The sequence below is a fragment of the Hyla sarda genome, chromosome 3 (genome assembly GCF_029499605.1).
Source record: "Hyla sarda isolate aHylSar1 chromosome 3, aHylSar1.hap1, whole genome shotgun sequence".
NCBI classification, from domain to species: domain Eukaryota; kingdom Metazoa; phylum Chordata; class Amphibia; order Anura; family Hylidae; genus Hyla; species Hyla sarda.
In genome coordinates this window covers 341,967,912-341,989,352 of record NC_079191.1, presented here as the reverse complement: position 1 = coordinate 341,989,352, position 21,441 = coordinate 341,967,912, and positions in this window count along the sequence as shown.

Here is a 21,441-nt window from a genome sequence, read left to right as displayed (position 1 = left end):
TCCAATGTGTTTATAGCCTTTAACTTATACTGTTATTTATTGTAGTTTAGGGTTTAAGCTTGGTCTCCAAATATTTAAATATTTTGTTACATTTTTTAACCCCTTAAGGACCGGAGGTTTTTCCGTTTTTGCATTTTCGTTTTTTGCTCCTTGCCTTTAAAAAATCATAACTCTTTCAAATTTACACCTAAAAATCCATATGATGGCTTATTTTTTGCGCCACCAATTCTACTTTGTAATGACGTCAGTCATTTTGCCCAAAAATCTATGGTGAAGCGGGAAAAAAAATCATTGTGCGACAAAATTGAAAAAAAAAACGCTGTTTTGTAACTTTTGGGGGCTTCCGTTTCTACGTAGTACATTTTTCGGTAAAAATGACACCTGATATGTATTCTGTAGGTCCATACGATTAAAATGATACCCTACTTATATAGGTTTGATTTTGTCGGACTTCTGGAAAAAATCATAACTACATGCAGGAAAATTAATACGTTTAAAATTGTCATCTTCTGACCCCTATAACTTTTTTATTTTTCCGTGTATGGGGCGGTATGAGGGCTCATTTTTTGCGCCGTGATCTGAAGTTTTTAACGGTACCATTTTTGCATTGATAGGACTTATTGATCACTTTTTATTCATTTTTAAATGATATAAAAAGTGACCAAAAATGCACTATTTTGGACTTTGGAATTTTTTTGCGCGCACGCCATTGACCGAGCGGTTTAATTAATGATATATTTTTATAATTCGGACATTTCCGCACGCGGTGATACCACATATGTTTATTTTTATTTTTATTTACACTGTGTTTTTTTTTTTATTGGAAAAGGGGGGTGATTCAAACTTTTAATAGGGGAGGAGTTAAATGATCTTTATTCACTTTTTTTTTTCACTTTTTTTTTGCAGTGTTATAGGTCCCATAGGTACCTATAACACTGCACACACTGATCTTCTATGTTGATCACTGGTTTCTCATAAGAAACCAGTGATCAACGATTCTGCCGGATGACTGCTCATGCCTGGATCTCAGGCACTGAGCAGTCATTCGGCGATCGGACAGCGAGGAGGCAGGAAGGGGCCCTCCCGCTGTCCTGTCAGCTGTTCGGGATGCCGCGATTTCACCGCGGCTATCCCGAACAGCCCACTGAGCTAGCCGGGATGCTTTCGGTTTCACTTTAGACGCGGCGTTCAACTTTGAACGCCGCGTCTAAAGGGTTAATAGCGCGCGGCACAGCGATCAATGCCGCGCGCTATTAGCCACGGGTCCCGGCCGTTGTTAGAGGCCGGGCCCGATCCGCTATGACGCGGGGCCACGCCGTGGCCCCGCGTTATAGATCGGGAGTGGACACATGACGTTCCAGTACGTCATGTGTCCTTAAGGGGTTAAAACTGACTTTTTTTTTTTTTTTTATAAAACCTTACAATTATAGAGAAAATATGGCACCCTATAAAACAGCAGTAATAAATTTGTGACAATATAGTAGATATTTCTAGGCTGAAATAGAAAAATCTTGTTGCAATGTTGTACATTTAGGATCTCAGTGGCGTCAGTGAATATTCCAGAATCTTACATGACTTATTATCCTGCATCTTTCTAACCCATAGCAATGCTATATTGTACTATAGCTGGCTTAAGTTTCTTGTCTCTGGTGCTTTGCCTGCTGTGCCTTACTTATTTGTATATTGGAGCTACATGCCCAGTGTGAGTTTTTATTCTGTGCACTTCCTCCACTGGATTCAAAGATTTATATAAAAAGTAGCCCAATGCTGTGTGACATCAAACATCTACTAAATAAAATATGAAAACATAGCTTTGCTTGGCAGGGAACAAAGCCTGCCTGCTTGTTCTGTATTGTGCTGGTACCATGTAGAAGTACCAGACAGTTTCAGAGCCTGAAAATAATCCGCTGGATGCAAAACAAGTCATCATGGGACAACACTGAAGAAATGAAATAATGCTACAATGTAAAGTAGTAAACGTACAGCCTGTATAACAGTATTTCATGTTGTGTCCCCCTAAAAATAACTCAACACACAGCCATTAATGTTTAAACCTTGGCAACAAAAGTTAGTTCACTCCCAAGTGGAAATGTCTAAATTGGGCCAATTTACCCATTTTCACTCCCTGGTGTCATGTGGCATGTTCCAAGGTCTCAGGTGTGAATGGAGAGCAGGTGTCCTAAATTTTGTTTTATCGCTCTTGCACTCTCTAAAGAACTAAGGATCTGAAGGAAATAATTGTTGCTCTACATAAAGATGGCCTATGCTATAGGAAGATTGCCAAAACCCTAAAAATGAGCTCCAGCATGGTCATCAAGACCTTACAGGTTTCACAGGACAGATTCCACTCAGAACAGGCCTCACCATAGTCGACCAAAGAAGTTGACTCAGTGGCAATCAGAGTTTGTCTTTGGCAAATAGGTACATGAGGGCCACCAGCATTGCTGCAGAGAATAAAGGGGGAGGGGATCTTAGACTAGACTCCAAGTTGTCAGAACCTATAGGGTTAAAAGGTTCTGACAGGTTCTTTGTTTGCTTTTGCTGCCAGCTTACACCTAGCTGTCTAACTGGTCAGCTGACCGCTTGATGAGAGCACCTGTGAGTTGCCTATTTAACCTGGCAGTTGGCTCTCAGTCAGCGCCTGTGAAAGAGTCTTTTTGCTCCAGTAGCTAATGTGTATTCCCTGTTTCTTCTGTATAACCCGGCATCTTTGACTTTTGGTTTTCATCACTACTTGGTACTTTGATTTCTCCTGGCTTTGACACGGTTAATATACTCTGGACTATTGTGTGAGTGTGTAGTCGTATTTTGTTAGTCTATCTGTTATCCCACTGTCCCCAGACCTAGTCTGTGTCATTGTAGTTTATTATTTTGACAATTACGTCCCTCACGTATATAGGAAGGGACTGTCTTCCTTTAGGGCAGGTACGTAAGTAGGCAGGGATAGAGGAGCCGGCGAGATTAGTGTGCACTTCTTCCTTGCCCATACGTGACATTTTCACTGGCCCAAAAAATCGGCATTTGCTATCATGGAAGCTATGTTTGCTCTGGTGGAGCAAATGCAGAGTCTTGCTCAGCTGGTCCATGACTTAGCTAAGAGACTTCCGCAGCATGAGTCATCTCAACCTCAATCAGGTTTAATCTAGACCTTGACTCAGAGGCTGCAAGACCAGGAACAGCTAATCCAGGGCTTGCAAGCCAGAATCCTGGAGCTTGAGTCTGCCCGTACCCAGGTTTCATCTGTTAATGTTTCAGCTCCTGAGGAGCCACAAGTTAACCTCCCGGATCGTTTTTCCGGTAACCGGAAGGCGTTCAAGACTTTTTGTGTAAGTTGTAAACTGTACTTTCGCTTAAGACCCTACTCCTCTGGTTCTGAGGCCCAAAGAGTGGGGATTATAATGTCCCTTTTGCAAGGAGGCCCTCAAGAGTGTTTTTTTTTTCCCTAAGTCCTGATGCTCCTCAGTGGATTCTTTATTTGCTGGTTTGGGACTTTTGTATTCAGAACCTGACAGAGCTGCGTATGCCAAGTTTCAGTTGCACATGTTTAGACAGGGACGCAGACCTGTGGAAGAATACTGTACAGACTTTAGAAAATGGTGCATAGCCTCTAAGTGGAACACCCCAGCATTAATTTGTCAGTTCAGACTGAGATTATCTGATACACTAAAGGACATGCTTGTTACGTATCCCTCTCCTGATACCCTTGACCAAGCTGTGACGTTTGCAGTGCGCTTGGACAGACGTCTGCCAGTACGCAAATAGAAGTCTTCTTCTTCCCATACTTCATCTACTTTACCTGACTCCTCTCCTGTCTCTCTTCTTTAACCTGTGCCTGAGGATTAACCTATTCAGATAGGGTCCATCCAAACCCCAGAACAGCGCAGGAGATTTCGTCAAGTCAACGGATTGTGTTTTTACTGTGGGGAGAATACACACTTCATCGCCTCCTGTGTCAAGCGTCCGCGTCCAAGTGGCAATCGTGGAGGCCACTTGGACACACAGGTATGTCATGCCTCTCAGAGAGCTATGCCTGACAGAGTACTTCTGGGGGGCATTTTTCCATCTGGTGTACAATCCGATTTAATGTCAAAGAGTACTGTAAAGCCTGTTTTGCAGAAGTCTCTGGCTGAACCAGCGTCATGTGACACCATGGGTAATAAGAGGGTGGAGTGTACTCCTGTTGACTTGCAGTAAGAGGGAAGTAGTGAGATTCGGGAGGATGACTGTGAAGACACCAATGAGTGGTGTGATTTGGAGGATGAGGATACAGATGAGGACATTGATGGTCCATCTGTATCCAAGTCAAGACCTCTTTACTCTCAGGTTGTGAAGGGTCCAGTGGCCCCTCCTAAAAGGGGGGGGAAACTGTCAGAACCTATAGGATTAAAAGGTTCTGAAAGGTTCTTTGTTTGCTTTTGTTGCCAGGTTACACCTAGCTGTTTAGCTGGTTAGCTGACTGTTTGATGAGAGCACCTGTGAGTTGCCTATTTAACCTGGCAGTTGGCTCTCAGTCAGCACCTGTGAAAGAGTCTTTTTGCTCCAGTAGCTAGCATGTATTCCATGTTTCTCCTGTATAACCTGGCATCTTTGACTTTTTGCTTTCATCTCGACTTCTCTCTGGTATTAGCGACTTGGTACTTTGACTTCTCTGGGCTTTGAAGCGGTTAGTTGACTCTGGATTATTGTGTGAGTGTGTAGTCGTGTTTTGTCTTTCTGTTATCCCACTGTCCCCGGACCTAGTCAGTGTCACTGTAGTTAATTATTTTGACAATTACGCCCCTAACATATACAGGAAGGGACTGTCTTTGTGGTTACGGACCTGTCATTTAGGGCAGGTAGGGAAGTAGGCAGGGAAAAGGGAGCAGGCGAGATTAGTGTGCACTCCTTCCCTGCCCATATGTGACACAAGTATTGTGGAACCCCAGATACCACACAAAATAGTTTTCATGTAATTCAAGCTTGAAGGGTGTAACGAGCAATTTGCAAAAATGACAAAACAATGAGATGCTCAACAGCAGTTTTTAGTTTAGAATAGTTTTCTTTAACCCCTTAAGGACATGCACCGTAAATGTTAGCAGCCGCGGATGCATCGGTAATGGCGGACATCAGCAATCGCGCTGATGTCTGCCATTAACCCCTCAGGTGCCGTGATCAATACAGATCATGGCATCTGCGGCAGTGAGGCACTAATAATGGCTGATCTGATCACCCGCGGGGATCAGATCAGCCAAGATGGCGGATGGAGGTCCTCTCATCTGCCTCTGTCCGTCTCCCGGGGTCATATGATGGTATTGTCTCAACAATTTAGTTAAGATTATAATCTAAGAGCTTACAAATCGGTTCACATAAGCTGTTACTGCCGGATACGATCGGCCTACCTGGTGGTGTTGAGACTTCTTTATGTATCTTAGGTAGAAAATATAGGGTAGCAATTGTTGGGTGATCAATAGTGAGGTAGGTATTCTGTCGTGGTGTAATCACTCCCTTGGTGCAGGCCTGTGATAAAATCAAAGACAATTCTTCCTTAAAATGATTTAAGGGGTTGTAAGTCAATCTCCTGTAACAAGTTTAGTCCCTCAACTGTCTAAATGCCTCCTTTTCATAGAGGTTGGTGGGCCAAATGACAATATTACCCCCTTTATTGGATGGTTTTATTACTACATTTTTGAGTCCATTGAGCTGAGCAATGGCCTCTTGTTCCTCCTTAGAACAGTTTTGATACCCTGTTCTTCCTGTCGGTAGTTTATCTATCTCGGCAGTAACCAACTGTAAAAACAGATCTACATTAGGACTTGTAGATATAGGAGGAAACTTACGAGATTTTGGTAATAGTGTCTTAGGAAACCTACCGTCCGCTGTGGGTGATTGTTCGTCATATAAATCCTGTAAAGTCTGTAGGGTTGTCAAGTCGTCACGTGAAGTGCAGAACGAGGCATCCGTCTGGTTGTGGAAATTTTTTTTGAAGTTGAGTTTTCTGGCGAATAGTTGGAGATCTTTCATGATCTCAAACCGATCAATGCTGTGGGTAGGTGAAAAAGAGAGACCCAGATTTAAAACCTTAATCTGTGTATAAGACAGTGATATATTGGTTAAATTGATTACTTTCATGGATTTGCGTTGATGATCTTGTTGATATGAACAATCTGCCTTTCTTTTGGTGGGCCCTCTAAAGGATTCTTGCATACGTCTATGTGATTGCCTTCTAGATGATGTAGAGGCTGAGGATATTCCTGATATCGACTCCTGTGATGTTTGGGATGAAAATGAGGCACTTCTGGATCTAATATCATTGTTGTTCTTACGCTCTTTAACACTATACTTCCACTTATATACTCTGATTGTTGTAGTCCATCAGGTCACGTTGGAATTTCTTGGATTTAAGATCCTGAATATGTTTTTCCCAAACTGGGAACACTTCGCTAATTTCTTTCTGACATTTTTCATCTTCCTGAGATGTTGCTGTGTCTTTGAATTGTTTCATAAAATTTTCTATTTCCTCTGTAAGACTCACCAGACTACGGGTATTCAAATCAATTATAAATTGAATGAACGACATGGAGCTTCTGTGGCAGGTTTGTTCCCACTGCTGGGCAAAAATTGCATCATCCTTCCCATACGCAGGGAAGGTCTGTATTCTAAGGCCTCTCGGGATCAGTCCCTTAGCTTTATACTGTTCAAGAGAGGCCCTATTCCACCAGATCTTTGTTTTTTTATGTAATAGACTCTTATGTTGTTCTTTAGTTTCTGTGTATCTTCTTGGTCCGAACTAACTGTCTGAGATATTGTTGTACCAAAAAGATTCTCAACCTGAGATTGCCAGGTCACTTCAAGTGCCGAGAAATCCATCATGTGAGAAGGAATAAAAGTATATACTCTGCAAAATACAGGAAACATAAATTACCCAATGTGTTTAAAGTCCATCTGAAGTACGATGTCCTATGGTCGCCAACAACGCTCAACACCAAACAATTAGACCATATTAGACAAGGAACACAATGATATACAAAAAAAGATATACATTTTATTGAATAACAATCAATTTTAAAAGAACATATATAAAAGACACATAATGGTACAATAACAGAGCTCGGACAGATGAGTGGAGGGTAGAGGCATCAATTAGATGTAATAAAATATTGCTCATATAAGGAATTGTATAGGGCCATATATCGGATCTATGCCTGATAGTAGAATCCTTAGGAAGAATGGGCTAAAATAATGATAAGTAATACAGAAACTGACAGCAGGTATTACCACAAAACTGTGTATAAATGCTATAAGACGAACATGAAAAAAGGGTAGTAACCACTTTAAATGTCGCTGAGTATCCAAAGACAGCTTCCGATAAAGACATCAAGACATAATGAAACAATGGAAGATCATGCACCCTAGAGAGCAATGACTCTTACCTCCTACCCCAAACGCATTTTCGCAATGTGGCTTCGTCAGGGGGCGTGTCAACCATAGCATGGTGTAAGTATATATAGGGGTTCTGCACCAATCAGAAAGTGCCGCACTTAGACACAAAATAGAATACACCTGGGATGTTTACCTGACCATGTGTGCTGACGACATTCCTGTGGGACCGCCGTGTGTCATATGGCGCATAACCTATGCGCCAAACGCAGCCGGGAATGCTGCGTACAGGAAACCGGAAGTGGAGCTACTTAACTACCTACCTGGCTACCTACCTAGATACCTACTCACCCACATATTTACCTACTTAGTTAACTACGTATTTACCTGCTTACTTACATACCAAGCTACCTACCTAGGTACATAGCTACTTACTAAGCGACTTGGCTACTTACTTACCTACATAGCTATACAAAACCACCTACTTATCAACCTGGCTACTTAGCCAAATACCTGGTTACCTACCTAGCTGCCTACTTATTCACATATTTACCTACCTACCTACTTATTTACCTACTTACCTACTTACATACCTACTTACATCCTACATATCTACCAACCTATCTACCTGACTGCCTAAATACCTACATAGCTACCTACCTAGTGATCTGGCTACCAACCTACTTGCATAGCTACCTACCTAACTATATACCAAGTTGTCTACATACTTATTTATCTACCTATCTGCTTATTCTACTAATTTACCTACCTGGCTACCTACCTACATAGCTACCTACCTACTCATCTATCTTCCTACTAACTTATCTCTATGCAGCAACGTTTCTGCGCCTATGGAGCCATTTTCAAGCCTAGTGATACATACATCATAATGGGTATAAATACCCAACAAAAGTGCAATTGTGCAATCATGACAAAACAAGTGAATCCAATCTCAATCACTATACAATTAAATAAAGATATTAAAAAAAATTACATTAACCCCTTAAGGATGCAGGACGTAAATGTACGTCCTGGTGAGGTGGTACTTAACGCACCAGGACGTACATTTACGTCCTGTGCATAACCGCGGGCATCGGAGCGATGCCCGTGTCATGCGCGGCTGATCCCGGCTGCTGATCGCAGCCAGGGACCCGCCGGCAATGGCCGACGCCCGCGATCTCGCGGGCGTCCGCCATTAACCCCTCAGGTGCCGGGATCAATACAGATCCCGACATCTGCGGCAGTTCGCGATTTAAATGAACGATCGGATCGCCCGCAGCGCTGCTGCGGGGATCCGATCATTCAGAACGCCGGACGGAGGTCCCCTCTCCTTCCTCCGTCCGGCTCCCGGCGTCTCCTGCTCTGGTCTGTGATCGAGCAGACCAGAGCAGGAGATGACCGATAATACTGATCTGTTCTATGTCCTATACATAGAACAGATCAGTATTAGCAATCATGGTATTGCTATGAATAGTCCCCTATGGGGACTATTCAAGTGTAAAAAAAATGTAAAAAAATTTAAAAGTAAAAGTTAAAAAAAAGTGAAAAATCCCCTCCCCCAATAAAAAAGTAAAACGTCCGTTTTTTCCTATTTTACCCCCAAAAAGCGTAAAAAACATTTTTATAGACATATTTGGTATCGTCGCGTGCGTAAATGTCCGAACTATTAAAATAAAATGTTAATGATCCCGTACGGTGAACGGCGTGAACGAAAAAAAAAAAAGTCCAAAATTCCTACTTTTTTAATACATTTTATTAAAAAAATTATAAAAAATTTATTAAAAGTTTTTTATATGCAAATGTGGTATAAAAAAAAGTACAGATCATGCCGCAAAAAATGAGCCCCCATACCGCCACTTATACGGAAAAATAAAAAAGTTAGAGGTCATCAAAATAAAGGGATTATAAACGTACTAATTTGGTTAAAAAGTTTGTGATTTTTTTTAAGCGCAACAATAATATAAAAGTACGTAAAAATGGGTATCATTTTAATCGTATTGACCCTCAGAATAAAGAACACATGTCATTTTTACCATAAATTGTACGGCGTGAAAACAAAACCTTCCAAAATTAGCAAAATTGCGTTTTTCGTTTTAATTTCCCCACAAAAATAGTGTTTTTTGGTTGCGCCATACATTTTATGATATAATGAGTGATGTCATTACAAAGGACAACTGGTCGCGCAAAAAAAAAAGCCCTCATACTAGTCTGTGGATGAAAATATAAAAGAGTTATGATTTTTAGAAGGCGAGGAGGAAAAAATGAAAACGTAAAAATTTAATTGTCTGAGTCCTTAAGTCCAAAATGGGCTGAGTCCTTAAGGGGTTAATGAGGTATCAGGAACGGAAAGTGTGTTTAAAAGGAAAAGAAACAGAATAGTTGGGGCTCTCCCTGGGTAACAGCATGTCGCTGTAGGGGGAGACACACGAACCCTGTTGAGGAAACACACAGCGAACTGTGAGTGGTCCAAGAAGTGAAGAAGTGGTGTGAACTGTGAGTAACAGGTTGCAAGGGCACATGTTTTATGCTGGCCGAGGGTAGCTCACCAGATAGTAGTCAGGGCATGCTGATATGTGTAGTCAGTGACCAGACGGTCTAGGACTTTGGTTTGTTCCTGAGTTATGTTTTGTTTTACCTGCAACCTGTCTAAATAAAGCTGGCAAGGTGCCAGGCTTGCATGAATAACCGTTGTCTGCGGGTTTATTGAGTGGAAACGTGTCCCGTGGCAGTGTCCAGGACGATCCCGGAGCTAATCCCCAAGGAGGAATCCTTACAATTGATGTCGGATGCGGGCAAACACGTTGCTAGGAGCAACCCGTGGTTGAGTTGCAGTGAAGTTGTTGCTAGGGGCAACAGATTGCATCAAGCGAGTGGGCGCTCTTTCTCAAGTAACGAGACAGGTGGACGGGCCACCTGCAGAGTGCAAATTAAGTTTTGAGACTGTGTATAAAGGCGTTGCTAGGGGCAACGGAAAATTTTGTTGGCAAGCGGTTGACATTTTGGCAGAGGACTGTGCTGTGTTGCAAGATGGATGTCCTGATAAGTGTGGTGTTGCAGACGGCTGCAGCACAAGAGGAAGCAACCTCTGCAGAGTTTGAAAGGATTGCTATGCATGAGGCATGGCCCAAGACCCACTGGGGAAACTTGGTGTTTGGTTTCATTGGAGTGGAGGCCCAAAAAGTTCATTGTGAACTGGATCCAAAGATCTTACGGGACTATGAGAAAGTCAAGACAGAGATCCTGACTCAAGTGGGAGTAAGCCAAGCTGTAAGACTACAGTGTGCACTGCAGCCTAACAGTGATGCTGGATTTAAAGTTGCAGAGCTACTTAAAGAGCAAGTGGAGCGATGTTCTGCAGCAGAGAAGCTGGTGAGAGGTGTCCAGCACCAGCCCTTAACTGACCGGACGGCAAGAGATTCTGGTAAGACTGTTTCAGGGGTTATGGGGGCCATGTTTAGAGACTGAGACTGTGCATAAAAATGATGGGACTGTGCATAAAAATGTTGAGTCAGAGGGTGGTGTTTCCCTAGTTGACTGTGTGAAGAGTGTTCAAGGTGGTACCAACCTATGTCCAATTGCAAAATCATGTGAGGGTGGGGAACCCCTCATGAAGACTGATGAGACTGTTCACACTGTGCAGATCGGATTGAAAAAATCTGGTGAACAGAAAATGTTAAATGCAGGACTGGGAGAAAATGTAACAATACACACTTTGCCTGAGTTAGGTCCTAGTGCTATGAACTGTCCTGTAAATTTTGAACATGTGCAATCTGATAATGTTTTTGTTGAAAAACTTATGTTCTGTTCAGATGTAAAGAGTACTGCTGCCACCTCTGACAGGACAAAAGAAAACCTGTGTGAGCTGGAAATAGAAGGTAAAAAGATGATGGTTTTGTTAGACCCTAGATGTGTAATAAGTCTGGTAAAATCCAGCAGCAGAAAGCCAGACCCCGCTATAATGTCTATGCAGGCTGGTATTTGGGGATATAAAACGGTTAATGTCTGTATTTCTACTCCCTATTGTACTATAGGTCACAAGGTTGCAATAGAGCCCTCCTTGGAGTATGATGTAGTACTGGGGACGGATTTTAAATTTTTTCAGCAATTATGGGAAGACTGTCAGGTGACTAGAGCAGGTACATCTGTTGGGCCCACAACACTTGACTTGCACCACACACTAGTGGAGAGTTACTCAGCAGAGGCTGAGGATGGGGAGTGTCAGCAGTCACTAGATGTAGGTCAGATAGGGGTCTGCCAGGCTGCTGGGGGAGCTGAAGACCAGACCGTGAATCAAGTCCAAGAGGATCCAGTGACTCAAGTGACAAGTGTGCCTCTGACTGAAAGAGAATCTTCAGTGAAACCAGAAACAGATCAGGTACAGGAACATGGGTTCCATCCGCCAGCTGAAGATGAGCCCAAGGTGGGGCTAGAGTTGCGCTGTCACCTGGAAGAAGTGAATGAGACTGGAAAAGAGGAAGCTATGCTGAACCTTGTGAATAAAGATGAGCCAAAAGTGGGGTTGAAATTGCGCGGTCATCTGGAAGAGGTGACTGGAAAAGAAGCTACAGAGATGTCTGTGGACAATGCTGAAGTACTGTGGACAAGTACTGAAGAGAGTACATGTGGAGCTGGGTGCTGCGCTTACTGTCACAAACAGAGTCCTGAGTGAAGGAGATGTGACGTCTGGACCAGAGATGGATCGTGACCAGGAAGGTCGAACCACTGGACCAGATGTTGTTGTAGACCCAGGAGCCCTAGACCTTTCTGCTGGGAAGCAGAAAGACAGTGTTGAAGTGAAAGAGAAGTCTGCCAGTGAGCAGAGAGACAGTCCAGAGAGACTGTCCAGGAACTACCCTGAAGCCCAAGTGGCCAAGACCCTTGAAAAGGGGGGAGACTACTCCTAAAGGTGGAGAAGAGTCTGAACGAGTTGGCTTGAAGGAAGAGACTGGCCAAGGACAGGTGACTGTCAGAGGACAAGAGAATGTCTCAAGGTCCAGCAGCGAGAGTAAGGAGACCACTGTAAGTAAGTGATCTCGGAAAAAAACGCGCTGGTCTTGGTAAAAAAAAGGGAGCAGATCCAGTACCTTGAAGAAACCTTACAGATGGTTTCTGCTAAATTGTCTCAAAAGGAAGAAGTGGTTCATCACCTGACAGAAGAGAAAGAAAAAATGCTTGCAGACTTGAATAAAGAGCAGGAAGTGACGCTTCAGCTGCAGAAAGATATGGAGCGCCACAAAAGTGAGTTTGCGGCTCTGCAGGATGAACTGTCCCGCTCCCAGGGTCTTATGACCAGCAAGAAGAGAGAATTGGAGATTCTGGCCAAGCAGATCTCATTTAAGGATGAAGAAGTGAATGTCCTGTGTGGGGCATATCTGGCTCTAAAAAGTGATCACAAGGCTAGGTTGGTAGTCATGGAAGAGCTGGAGAAAGAGAAGGTGGTAATGGCTCACAAGGTGCAGAGCCTGGAGGCGCAGAACGAAATGCACATTAAGTCTCGTGCAGCTGCCTTGGATTCACTGGGTACTCAGCTCTCTGAACAAGAGGCTCAGCTAAAAGTCTATGAGCAGAAAGTGTCCAAGATGGCGCAACTGAATAAAGACAATGAGCAGATGAGAGAACAACTGCTGTCTCATGAGGATACTGTCAAAAACTTGACAGAATTGCTGGAAAGTGAGAAGAAGAACTCTGCTAAGCTCAAGAGTGAGCAGCAGAAATGTTTAAAGCTGGAAGGGGACATGAAGGTCCTAAAAGAAAGCCGTGACCAAGCTATAGTAGAACTGGCTAACGAGAGGTTAAAAGTGTCTCAGATGGAAACTGAGGCCAAAGCCACAGCCGTCCGTGTAAAAGAAGAAAAACTGCTTGTGGGGCAAAAGCTACTGGAGACAGGGATGATTTCTCTAAAAAAGGCGGAGTCTGAACAATGGACGCAAGAAACAGTAGAGTCTGAAGACCATGAGAAGAAGCCATATGAAAGGTCCTCTGAAGCTGAGACTGAGGTGAAACCATATGGGAAGTCCTCTGAAGCTGCAGAGATATTGACATTGCATGGTGAAAATTCTGAGGCAGAGAAGTTCTCTGAGGTAGAAGTTAAACCAGAGATAACTGCAGAAGCTGCAAGTAAAGTCAGTGACACATCTGAAGTTGCAGGTGAAAAACTGGCTAAAGGAGCCAAGAGTTCCCAGCCTAAAGATGAGCCTGTGAAGGTCGGTGTCCCTAAAGAAAGGGCGAATAAGAAAGCAGAGTCCTTAAAAAGAGGTCACTGTGATAGAAGACTGGGTCATGGTAGAAACCCTGAGAGGCACTGGATTAGTTCCAGAAAACACTGGAAGAAAGTCCGCAGAAGTAGAATTTGGAGAAGAGTCCGTCTCAAGGAGAAGATGGACAGGTGCATTAAAGGGAAGCCTCCTGAAATTGTGGGGGATGTCTTAGAAGTCCTGCAAATGGATGATACAGGCTCGGTTGGCCACCAGCAAAGTTCAGGCGATGGTCATACCAGTGACAGAAGAAGACAATGGCCTGGAGCATCTGCGCTGTCTGCACCTAGTGTCCAGAGCACTGCACAGACCAAGATGAAGAACCTGGTGTTGGAAAAGTGTGACATGAAGGGAGCTTTTTACGAGGAATTTGCCAAAGATGACCAAAAGCCTTGTCACGATTCGGCTTGCAGGTAGTGGATCCTCTGTGCCAGAGAGGGATTGGCGTGGACCGTGCTAGTGGACCGGTTCTAAGCCACTACTGGTTTTCACCAGAGCCCGCCGCAAAGCGGGATGGTCTTGCTGCGGCGGTAGTGACCAGGTCGTATCCACTAGCAACGGCTCACCTCTCTGGCTGCTGAAGATAGGCGAGGTACAAGGGAGTAGGCAGAAGCAAAGTCGGACGTAGCAGAAGGTCGGGGGCAGGCGGCAAGGTTCGTAGTCAGGGGAGATAGCAAAGTTCTGGTACACAGGGTATAAACACACAAAAACGCTTTCACTAGGCTCTAGGGCAACAAGATCCGGCAAGGAAGTGCAAGGGAGGAGACTAGATATAGCCAGGAAACAGATGGGAACCAATTAAGCTAATTGGGCCAGGCACCAATCATTGGTGCACTGGCCCTTTAAGTCTCAGGGAGCTGGCGCGCGCGCGCCCTAGAGAGCGGAGCCGCGCGCGCCAGCACATGACCGCAGGAGACGGGAACGGGTAAGTGACCTGGGATGCGATTCGCGAGCGGGCGCGTCCCGCTGTGCGAATCGCATCCCCAACGGCCATGACAGGGCAGCGCTCCCGGTCAGCGCTGACCGGGGAGCTGCAGGGAGAAAGGCGCCGTGAGCGCTCCGGGGAGGAGCGGGGACCCGGAGCGCTAGGCGTAACAGTACCCCCCCCCTTAGGTCTCCCCTTCTCTTTATCGGGTAACTGCCTCCCCTGGGATGAGGACACCGGGAAAGGAAGGAGGGATTCCTCAACGGCAGGCAGAACCGCAGGAGTAGGAATGGGGAGAGAGGGCAGAGGGCGAGACCTGGCACGGGGCAGTGTGACACCAGGACGGGGGCCATGGGGTGGCACAGAGGCTTGCCTGACGGGACTGGGAGGGGGGGAGGGGCATTTCCTGTGGCAGGCAGAGTCCTTAATGACCTTAGGGGGACCGGAAACAGGAGGAACCACAGGGTCACGGCAGGGAGTACTGGGAACCGGTTTTAGACAGTTCTTGGAACAAGAGGACCCCCAACTCCTGATCTCCCCAGTGGACCAATCCAGGGTAGGGGAATGAAGTTGAAGCCAGGGAAGTCCAAGGAGAATTTCCGAGGTGCAATTGGGGAGGACCAAAAGTTCAATCCTCTCATGATGAGATCCGATGCTCATAAGAAGGGGCTCCGTGCGGAAACGTATGGTGCAATCCAACTTGGCTCCGTTGACCGCGGAAACGTGGAGTGGCTTGACAAGACGGGTCACCGGAATGCGAAATTTATTCACTAGGGACTCTCGAATAAAATTTCCAGAAGCTCCAGAGTCCAGGCAGGCCACGGCTGAGAGAGAAGAGCTGGCTGAAGCAGAAATCCGCACGGGTACCGTGAGACGTGGAGGAGCAGACTTGGAACCAAGAGACGCCACACCCACGTGAGCTGGGTGCGTGCGTGCGTTTCCCAGGCGTGGAGGACGGATAGGGCAATCCACCAAGAAATGCTCGGTACTGGCACAGTAAAGACAGAGATTTTCTTCCCTGCGGCGATTCCTCTCTTCCTGGGTCAGGCGAGACTTATCCACTTGCATGGCCTCCTCGGCGGGAGGCCCAGGCGTAGATTGCAACGGATACTGTGGGAGAGGTGCCCAGAGATCTAAGTCTTTTTCCTGGCGGAGCTCTTGGTGTCGCTCAGAAAAACGCATGTCAATGCGGGTAGCTAGATGGATGAGTTCTTGCAGATTGGCAGGAATCTCTCGTGCGGCCAGCACATCCTTGATGCGACTGGATAGGCCTTTTTTGAAGGTCGCGCAGAGTGCCTCATTATTCCAGGATAATTCTGAAGCAAGGGTACGGAACTGTACGGCATACTCGCCAACGGAAGAATTACCCTGGACCAGGTTCAACAGGGCAGTCTCAGCAGAAGAGGCTCGGGCAGGTTCCTCAAAGACACTTCGGATTTCCGAGAAGAAGGAGTGTACGGAGGCAGTGACGGGGTCATTGCGGTCCCAGAGCGGTGTGGCCCAAGACAGAGCTTTTCCAGACAGAAGGCTGACTACGAAAGCCACCTTAGACCTTTCAGTGGGAAACAGGTCCGACATCATCTCCAGGTGCAATGAACATTGCGAAAGAAAGCCACGGCAAAACTTAGAGTCCCCATTAAATTTGTCCGGCAAGGACAGGTGGAGGCTAGGAGTGGCCACTCGCAGCGGAGGAGGTGCAGGAGCTGGCGAAGGAGATGATTGCTGAAGAAGTTGCGAATGTTGGCGCACAATGGTGGACACTTCCGACAGCTGGTGGGTTAGATGGGCGATCTGTCGGGCGATATCAGAGACAACTGGCAGGGGAACCTCAGCGGGATCCATGGCCGGATCTACTGTCACGATTCGGCTTGCAGGTAGTGGATCCTCTGTGCCAGAGAGGGATTGGCGTGGACCGTGCTAGTGGACCGGTTCTAAGCCACTACTGGTTTTCACCAGAGCCCGCCGCAAAGCGGGATGGTCTTGCTGCGGCGGTAGTGACCAGGTCGTATCCACTAGCAACGGCTCACCTCTCTGGCTGCTGAAGATAGGCGAGGTACAAGGGAGTAGGCAGAAGCAAAGTCGGACGTAGCAGAAGGTCGGGGGCAGGCGGCAAGGTTCGTAGTCAGGGGAGATAGCAAAGTTCTGGTACACAGGGTATAAACACACAAAAACGCTTTCACTAGGCTCTAGGGCAACAAGATCCGGCAAGGAAGTGCAAGGGAGGAGACTAGATATAGCCAGGAAACAGATGGGAACCAATTAAGCTAATTGGGCCAGGCACCAATCATTGGTGCACTGGCCCTTTAAGTCTCAGGGAGCTGGCGCGCGCGCGCCCTAGAGAGCGGAGCCGCGCGCGCCAGCACATGACCGCAGGAGACGGGAACGGGTAAGTGACCTGGGATGCGATTCGCGAGCGGGCGCGTCCCGCTGTGCGAATCGCATCCCCAACGGCCATGACAGGGCAGCGCTCCCGGTCAGCGCTGACCGGGGAGCTGCAGGGAGAAAGGCGCCGTGAGCGCTCCGGGGAGGAGCGGGGACCCGGAGCGCTAGGCGTAACAAGCCTTGTGCTTGGTGGCTGATGAAAGTGCGAATGAAAGAAGGGTGCACCATTGAAGTGGTGCAGATAAAATCTACTGATGAAGGAAGCCAAGTGCCTCAAAACCTGTTGGACGTAGTTGTTCAAGGAAAAGGAAAGGCAGTTGGACTCTGCCTTTTGAATACAAGTGCTCCTTCCCGGTGGTCTGAGCAGAGGGGGGGGGGGATATGTGGCAGTGTGGCAAGGAAAGGGTGTATTTCCCTTGCTAACTCTTCTGAATGCTCCACCTGTGGCCTGATTAATGAGGTATCAGGAAGGGAAAGTGTGTTTAAAAGGAAAAGAAACAGAATAGTTGGGGCTCTCCCTGGGTAACAGCATGTCGCTGTAGGGGGAGACACACGGACCCTGTTGAGGAAACACACAGCGAACTGTGAGCGGTCCAAGAAGTGACGAAGTGGTGTGAACTGTGAGTAACAGGTTGCAGGGGCACATGTTTTATGCTGGCTGAGGGTAGCTCACCAGATAGTAGTCAGGGCATGCTGATATGTGTATTCAGTGACCAGACGGTCTAGGGCTTTGGTTTGTTCCTGAGTTATGTTTTGTTTTACCTGCAACCTGTCTAAATAAAGCTGGCAAGGTGCCAGGCTTGCATGAATAACCATTGTCTGCGGGTTTATTGAGTGGAAACATGTCCCGTGGCAGTGTCCAGGACGATCCCGGAGCTAATCCCCAAGGAGGAATCCTTACAATATATATATATATATACATATATATATATATATATATATATATTTTTTTTTTTTTTTACACTATGGTGGACATTTATCAAAGCATTTAGTAGTTTCTTTTTTGCTTAAAATTGTCACAAAAATGACTACTCAATTTTTTCTGCGACATTTTGATTGTGCAGCGACCTAAGCATAAAAAAAAAAAAAAAGAAAGAGACTTGCTTACCAAAACAAAAAGTGAATTTTGACTTGCAAAAAACCTACTAAACTTACTCCAGCTCAGACATGGAGCAAAATAGGCCACTGCCAAAGCAAAAAAAATTGCTTACGTGAAAGAAATTTACCAACAGGTTTAAACCAGTTGATAACAAAAAGTCGCCCATAAGCAAAAAAAATTGTAAGAAAAAAAGAACTAAAAAAAGGAATACATAAGCAAACATTGATAAATGTCCCCATATTTTGTTTATATAGTTTGTGGTTACACATATACACATTTATGGTTGGGTAAAAGGAGTTGGCATTTATAATGGACCGCAATATTTATTTATTTATTTTATTTCTATATCTGTTTTTTTTTTCAAAAATATTTTTCTTTATTATTAGATTTATTTTATTATACTACTATATTATTATTTTATTATAATTTTATTATCATTATTTTTTTTATTTTTAATATTTTTTTTAAGTCGTGCTTTGTCCCCAATGCCATGCTTGTTGATTTGATTTATGGAGCAAGCGCTGCTGAAATAAGCAGGCGTCCCTCGTAGTCCTGGGTGAGGGTGGATCTGGAGTGGCTTGAGACTCAAGGAGCTTAGCTTCCGTGATCCCCCATGACACTAATCCTCTCCGACCATAAATATGGGGAGAGTGGTTTGGTGTCCCCCAGTGGATTGGGGGTGAACTGTCTCTATATATATTAAAGTTTGGTTGGTATACCCTATTGGCTAAGGGAGTACATATCCATTATAATTTTTTTATTTATTATATTATTTTTTCATTTTTTTATTTTATTATGTTAATAACATTTTTTGATTTAGCAATTCTCAGATTTAATTTCATTACATTTTTTTCTTGTTTTTCCTTTTTTTCTTCTTTTTTCATTTTTCTTTTTATCTCTTTTTTTTCTTTTTTCTGTTTTATTTTCATGTACAATTTTTTTAACATTTTTTTTATATACACGTTTATTTAGTTAATTGGTCCATTGGCGTTTCTCTTTTTTTGTTCCAACATTGATCACATTTTTAATTCTCTATCCAGATTGACTGGTGATTGCTTTATAGCACCAGCAGTCTTCTGGTGAGATATCACATGATAGATTTGTTGTCATAAGTGATCAGGTGACTTTGGGCGGGTCTTCCCTCCCGGAGCTCGCGATCATAGTAATATGACGTGTGCTGGAAAAGGGAGATTGCGTGTGGCCTGACATCATGAGACCTAGGCCATAACACTTGATCACATGACTACACACAGGTGATTATGCATTTGTACGCATGCACACTGGATTTTATCCCACGTTAGTGACGCCATGTTAGGCTGACGGTGTGGGTAAGCGGCATCTTCCCCAAACAGTTTTTTGTATATATATATATATATATATATATATATATATAATAGAAAACAATGGCGCAGCACTCCAAAATTGCAAAAAAAAAGTGTAAAAATGTATTCCTTCATGTCAAAATTTTAAGCAACGTTTCAGCTCCCCAATGGAGCTTTTTTCAAGCATGGTGATACAATGAACCATGGGGTTTCTTATACCCCGAGCAATCAATACAATAATTAATATGTAATTATATATAATATATGATTGTGGTTTCATACACCCTGTGGAGTTATTTTTTTTTCAAGCATTTTATTATATATACATTTGCAGTATTATATGCACTTTTCCATGTGGCACAAAAAAATATATAGTTATATGTATAATGTACATTGTTGTTATATCTTTATTTAATTGTATATTGATTGAGATTGGATTAATTTGTTTTGTCATGATTGCAGTATTGCACTTTAGTTGGGTATTTATACCCCTTAGGATGTATGTATCACTAGGCTTTAAAATGGCTCCATAGGAGCAGAAACGTTGCTGTATAGAGACTAGTGTTGCTCTCAAATATTCGCAATGCAAATTTTATTCGTGAATATTTGCGAATATAGCACTATATATTCGCAATTACGAATATTCAGGTTTTTTTGGTTGGCTTTTTTCACAGTACACATCACAGTGATCACCCCTCTCTTCTTCCAGCTTGTGTGGTGTAAAGAAGGCTCTAATACTTCTGTGTGAGACTGGCGTGCGAATTTTCGCATATGCGAAAGTTTGCATATGCTAATTTGCGCATATGCGAAAATAAAACGAGAATATTACAAATTTTTCTACCTATTATCTATTTATCTACCTGGGAGTAGGGGATTAATCTACCTTTCTAAGGATGTATTTACCTACCTGTCTATATATCTGGGGGACAACTAAATAAGGGAACTAACTACTGTGGGACATACCTACCTGCCTACCAGTGTGATATACCTACTTCATTAGGGACCTAATTGCCTAAGCACTTTTATTGTGCAGGACACCGGGGGGGGGGGGGGGTTATTACAGTTTGGGGCCCATAGATGAAGAGAATGTGTAGAGGTGGGGAGATCACTTAAGCACATTTTTACAAATTAAATACACTTAAAAAAAATTGCATGAACATAGCCCCCTTGTTTCATTGTAGACAACTAGACATATGAAGTACGTATGTATATGAAGTTCAGCTGCCCCATACAACGATCATACAGAAAAAAAGGATGGAAGGAATAAGAAAAATAAACAAAAACTGAAGAAAGGCTCACATAGTGGTAGTAAAAAAGAGAAAATGAGCCATGTATTGTGGAAGCAGTCTGCTATAACAGCCCCATATAGTTCAGGTAGTCTGAAACCCCAGATACCGCACAAAATAGTTTATGTTTAATTCAAGCTTGAAGGATGGTATAAGCAATTTGTAAAAAAAAAAAAAAAAAAAAATCAAGACGCTCAACAGCAGTCTTTAGTTTAGAAAAGGTTTGTTTAATATCCATCATTAAATTTTGAATGAATTGTTTAAGTACAACAACATAGTCAAGGCAACTTTTCATAATGTCTTAAATGAAGTATCTTACAGTTATATACTAAAAAAGTGATTAACAAATATTGGGAACTGTTAAAAGCTGATGAAAAATATGGGGTGTTATTCAAGAAACGCCCAAAGTTCATATATAGAGAAGGGAAGTCAATTGCAAATTATTTGGTGAGATCAGATATGCGACAGAAAAGAAAGCCCAAACAGATGTTCTTGAAGGCGAGAAATAGGGGTACATTCCCATGTAGATCATGTCAGAATTGTAATGAGATCACAAAGGGAGATACAGTAACACACTCCACAAAAGGCACATTGATAGCGATCAAAGGTTTGTTTTTACATGTGAGACCAAAAATTTTATTTATTTAATTAAATGCCAATGTGGAATTTGTTACGTCGGACAAACATCTAGGATGGTAAAAATTTGACTAAATGAACATAACAGTGTGATAAGAAATTATAAGAAGAAAATAAAGGTAATGAAAAAAGATGGAGAAAAGAAGGATAAATTTGGGGAAACTAGTTTGGCTAGGCATTT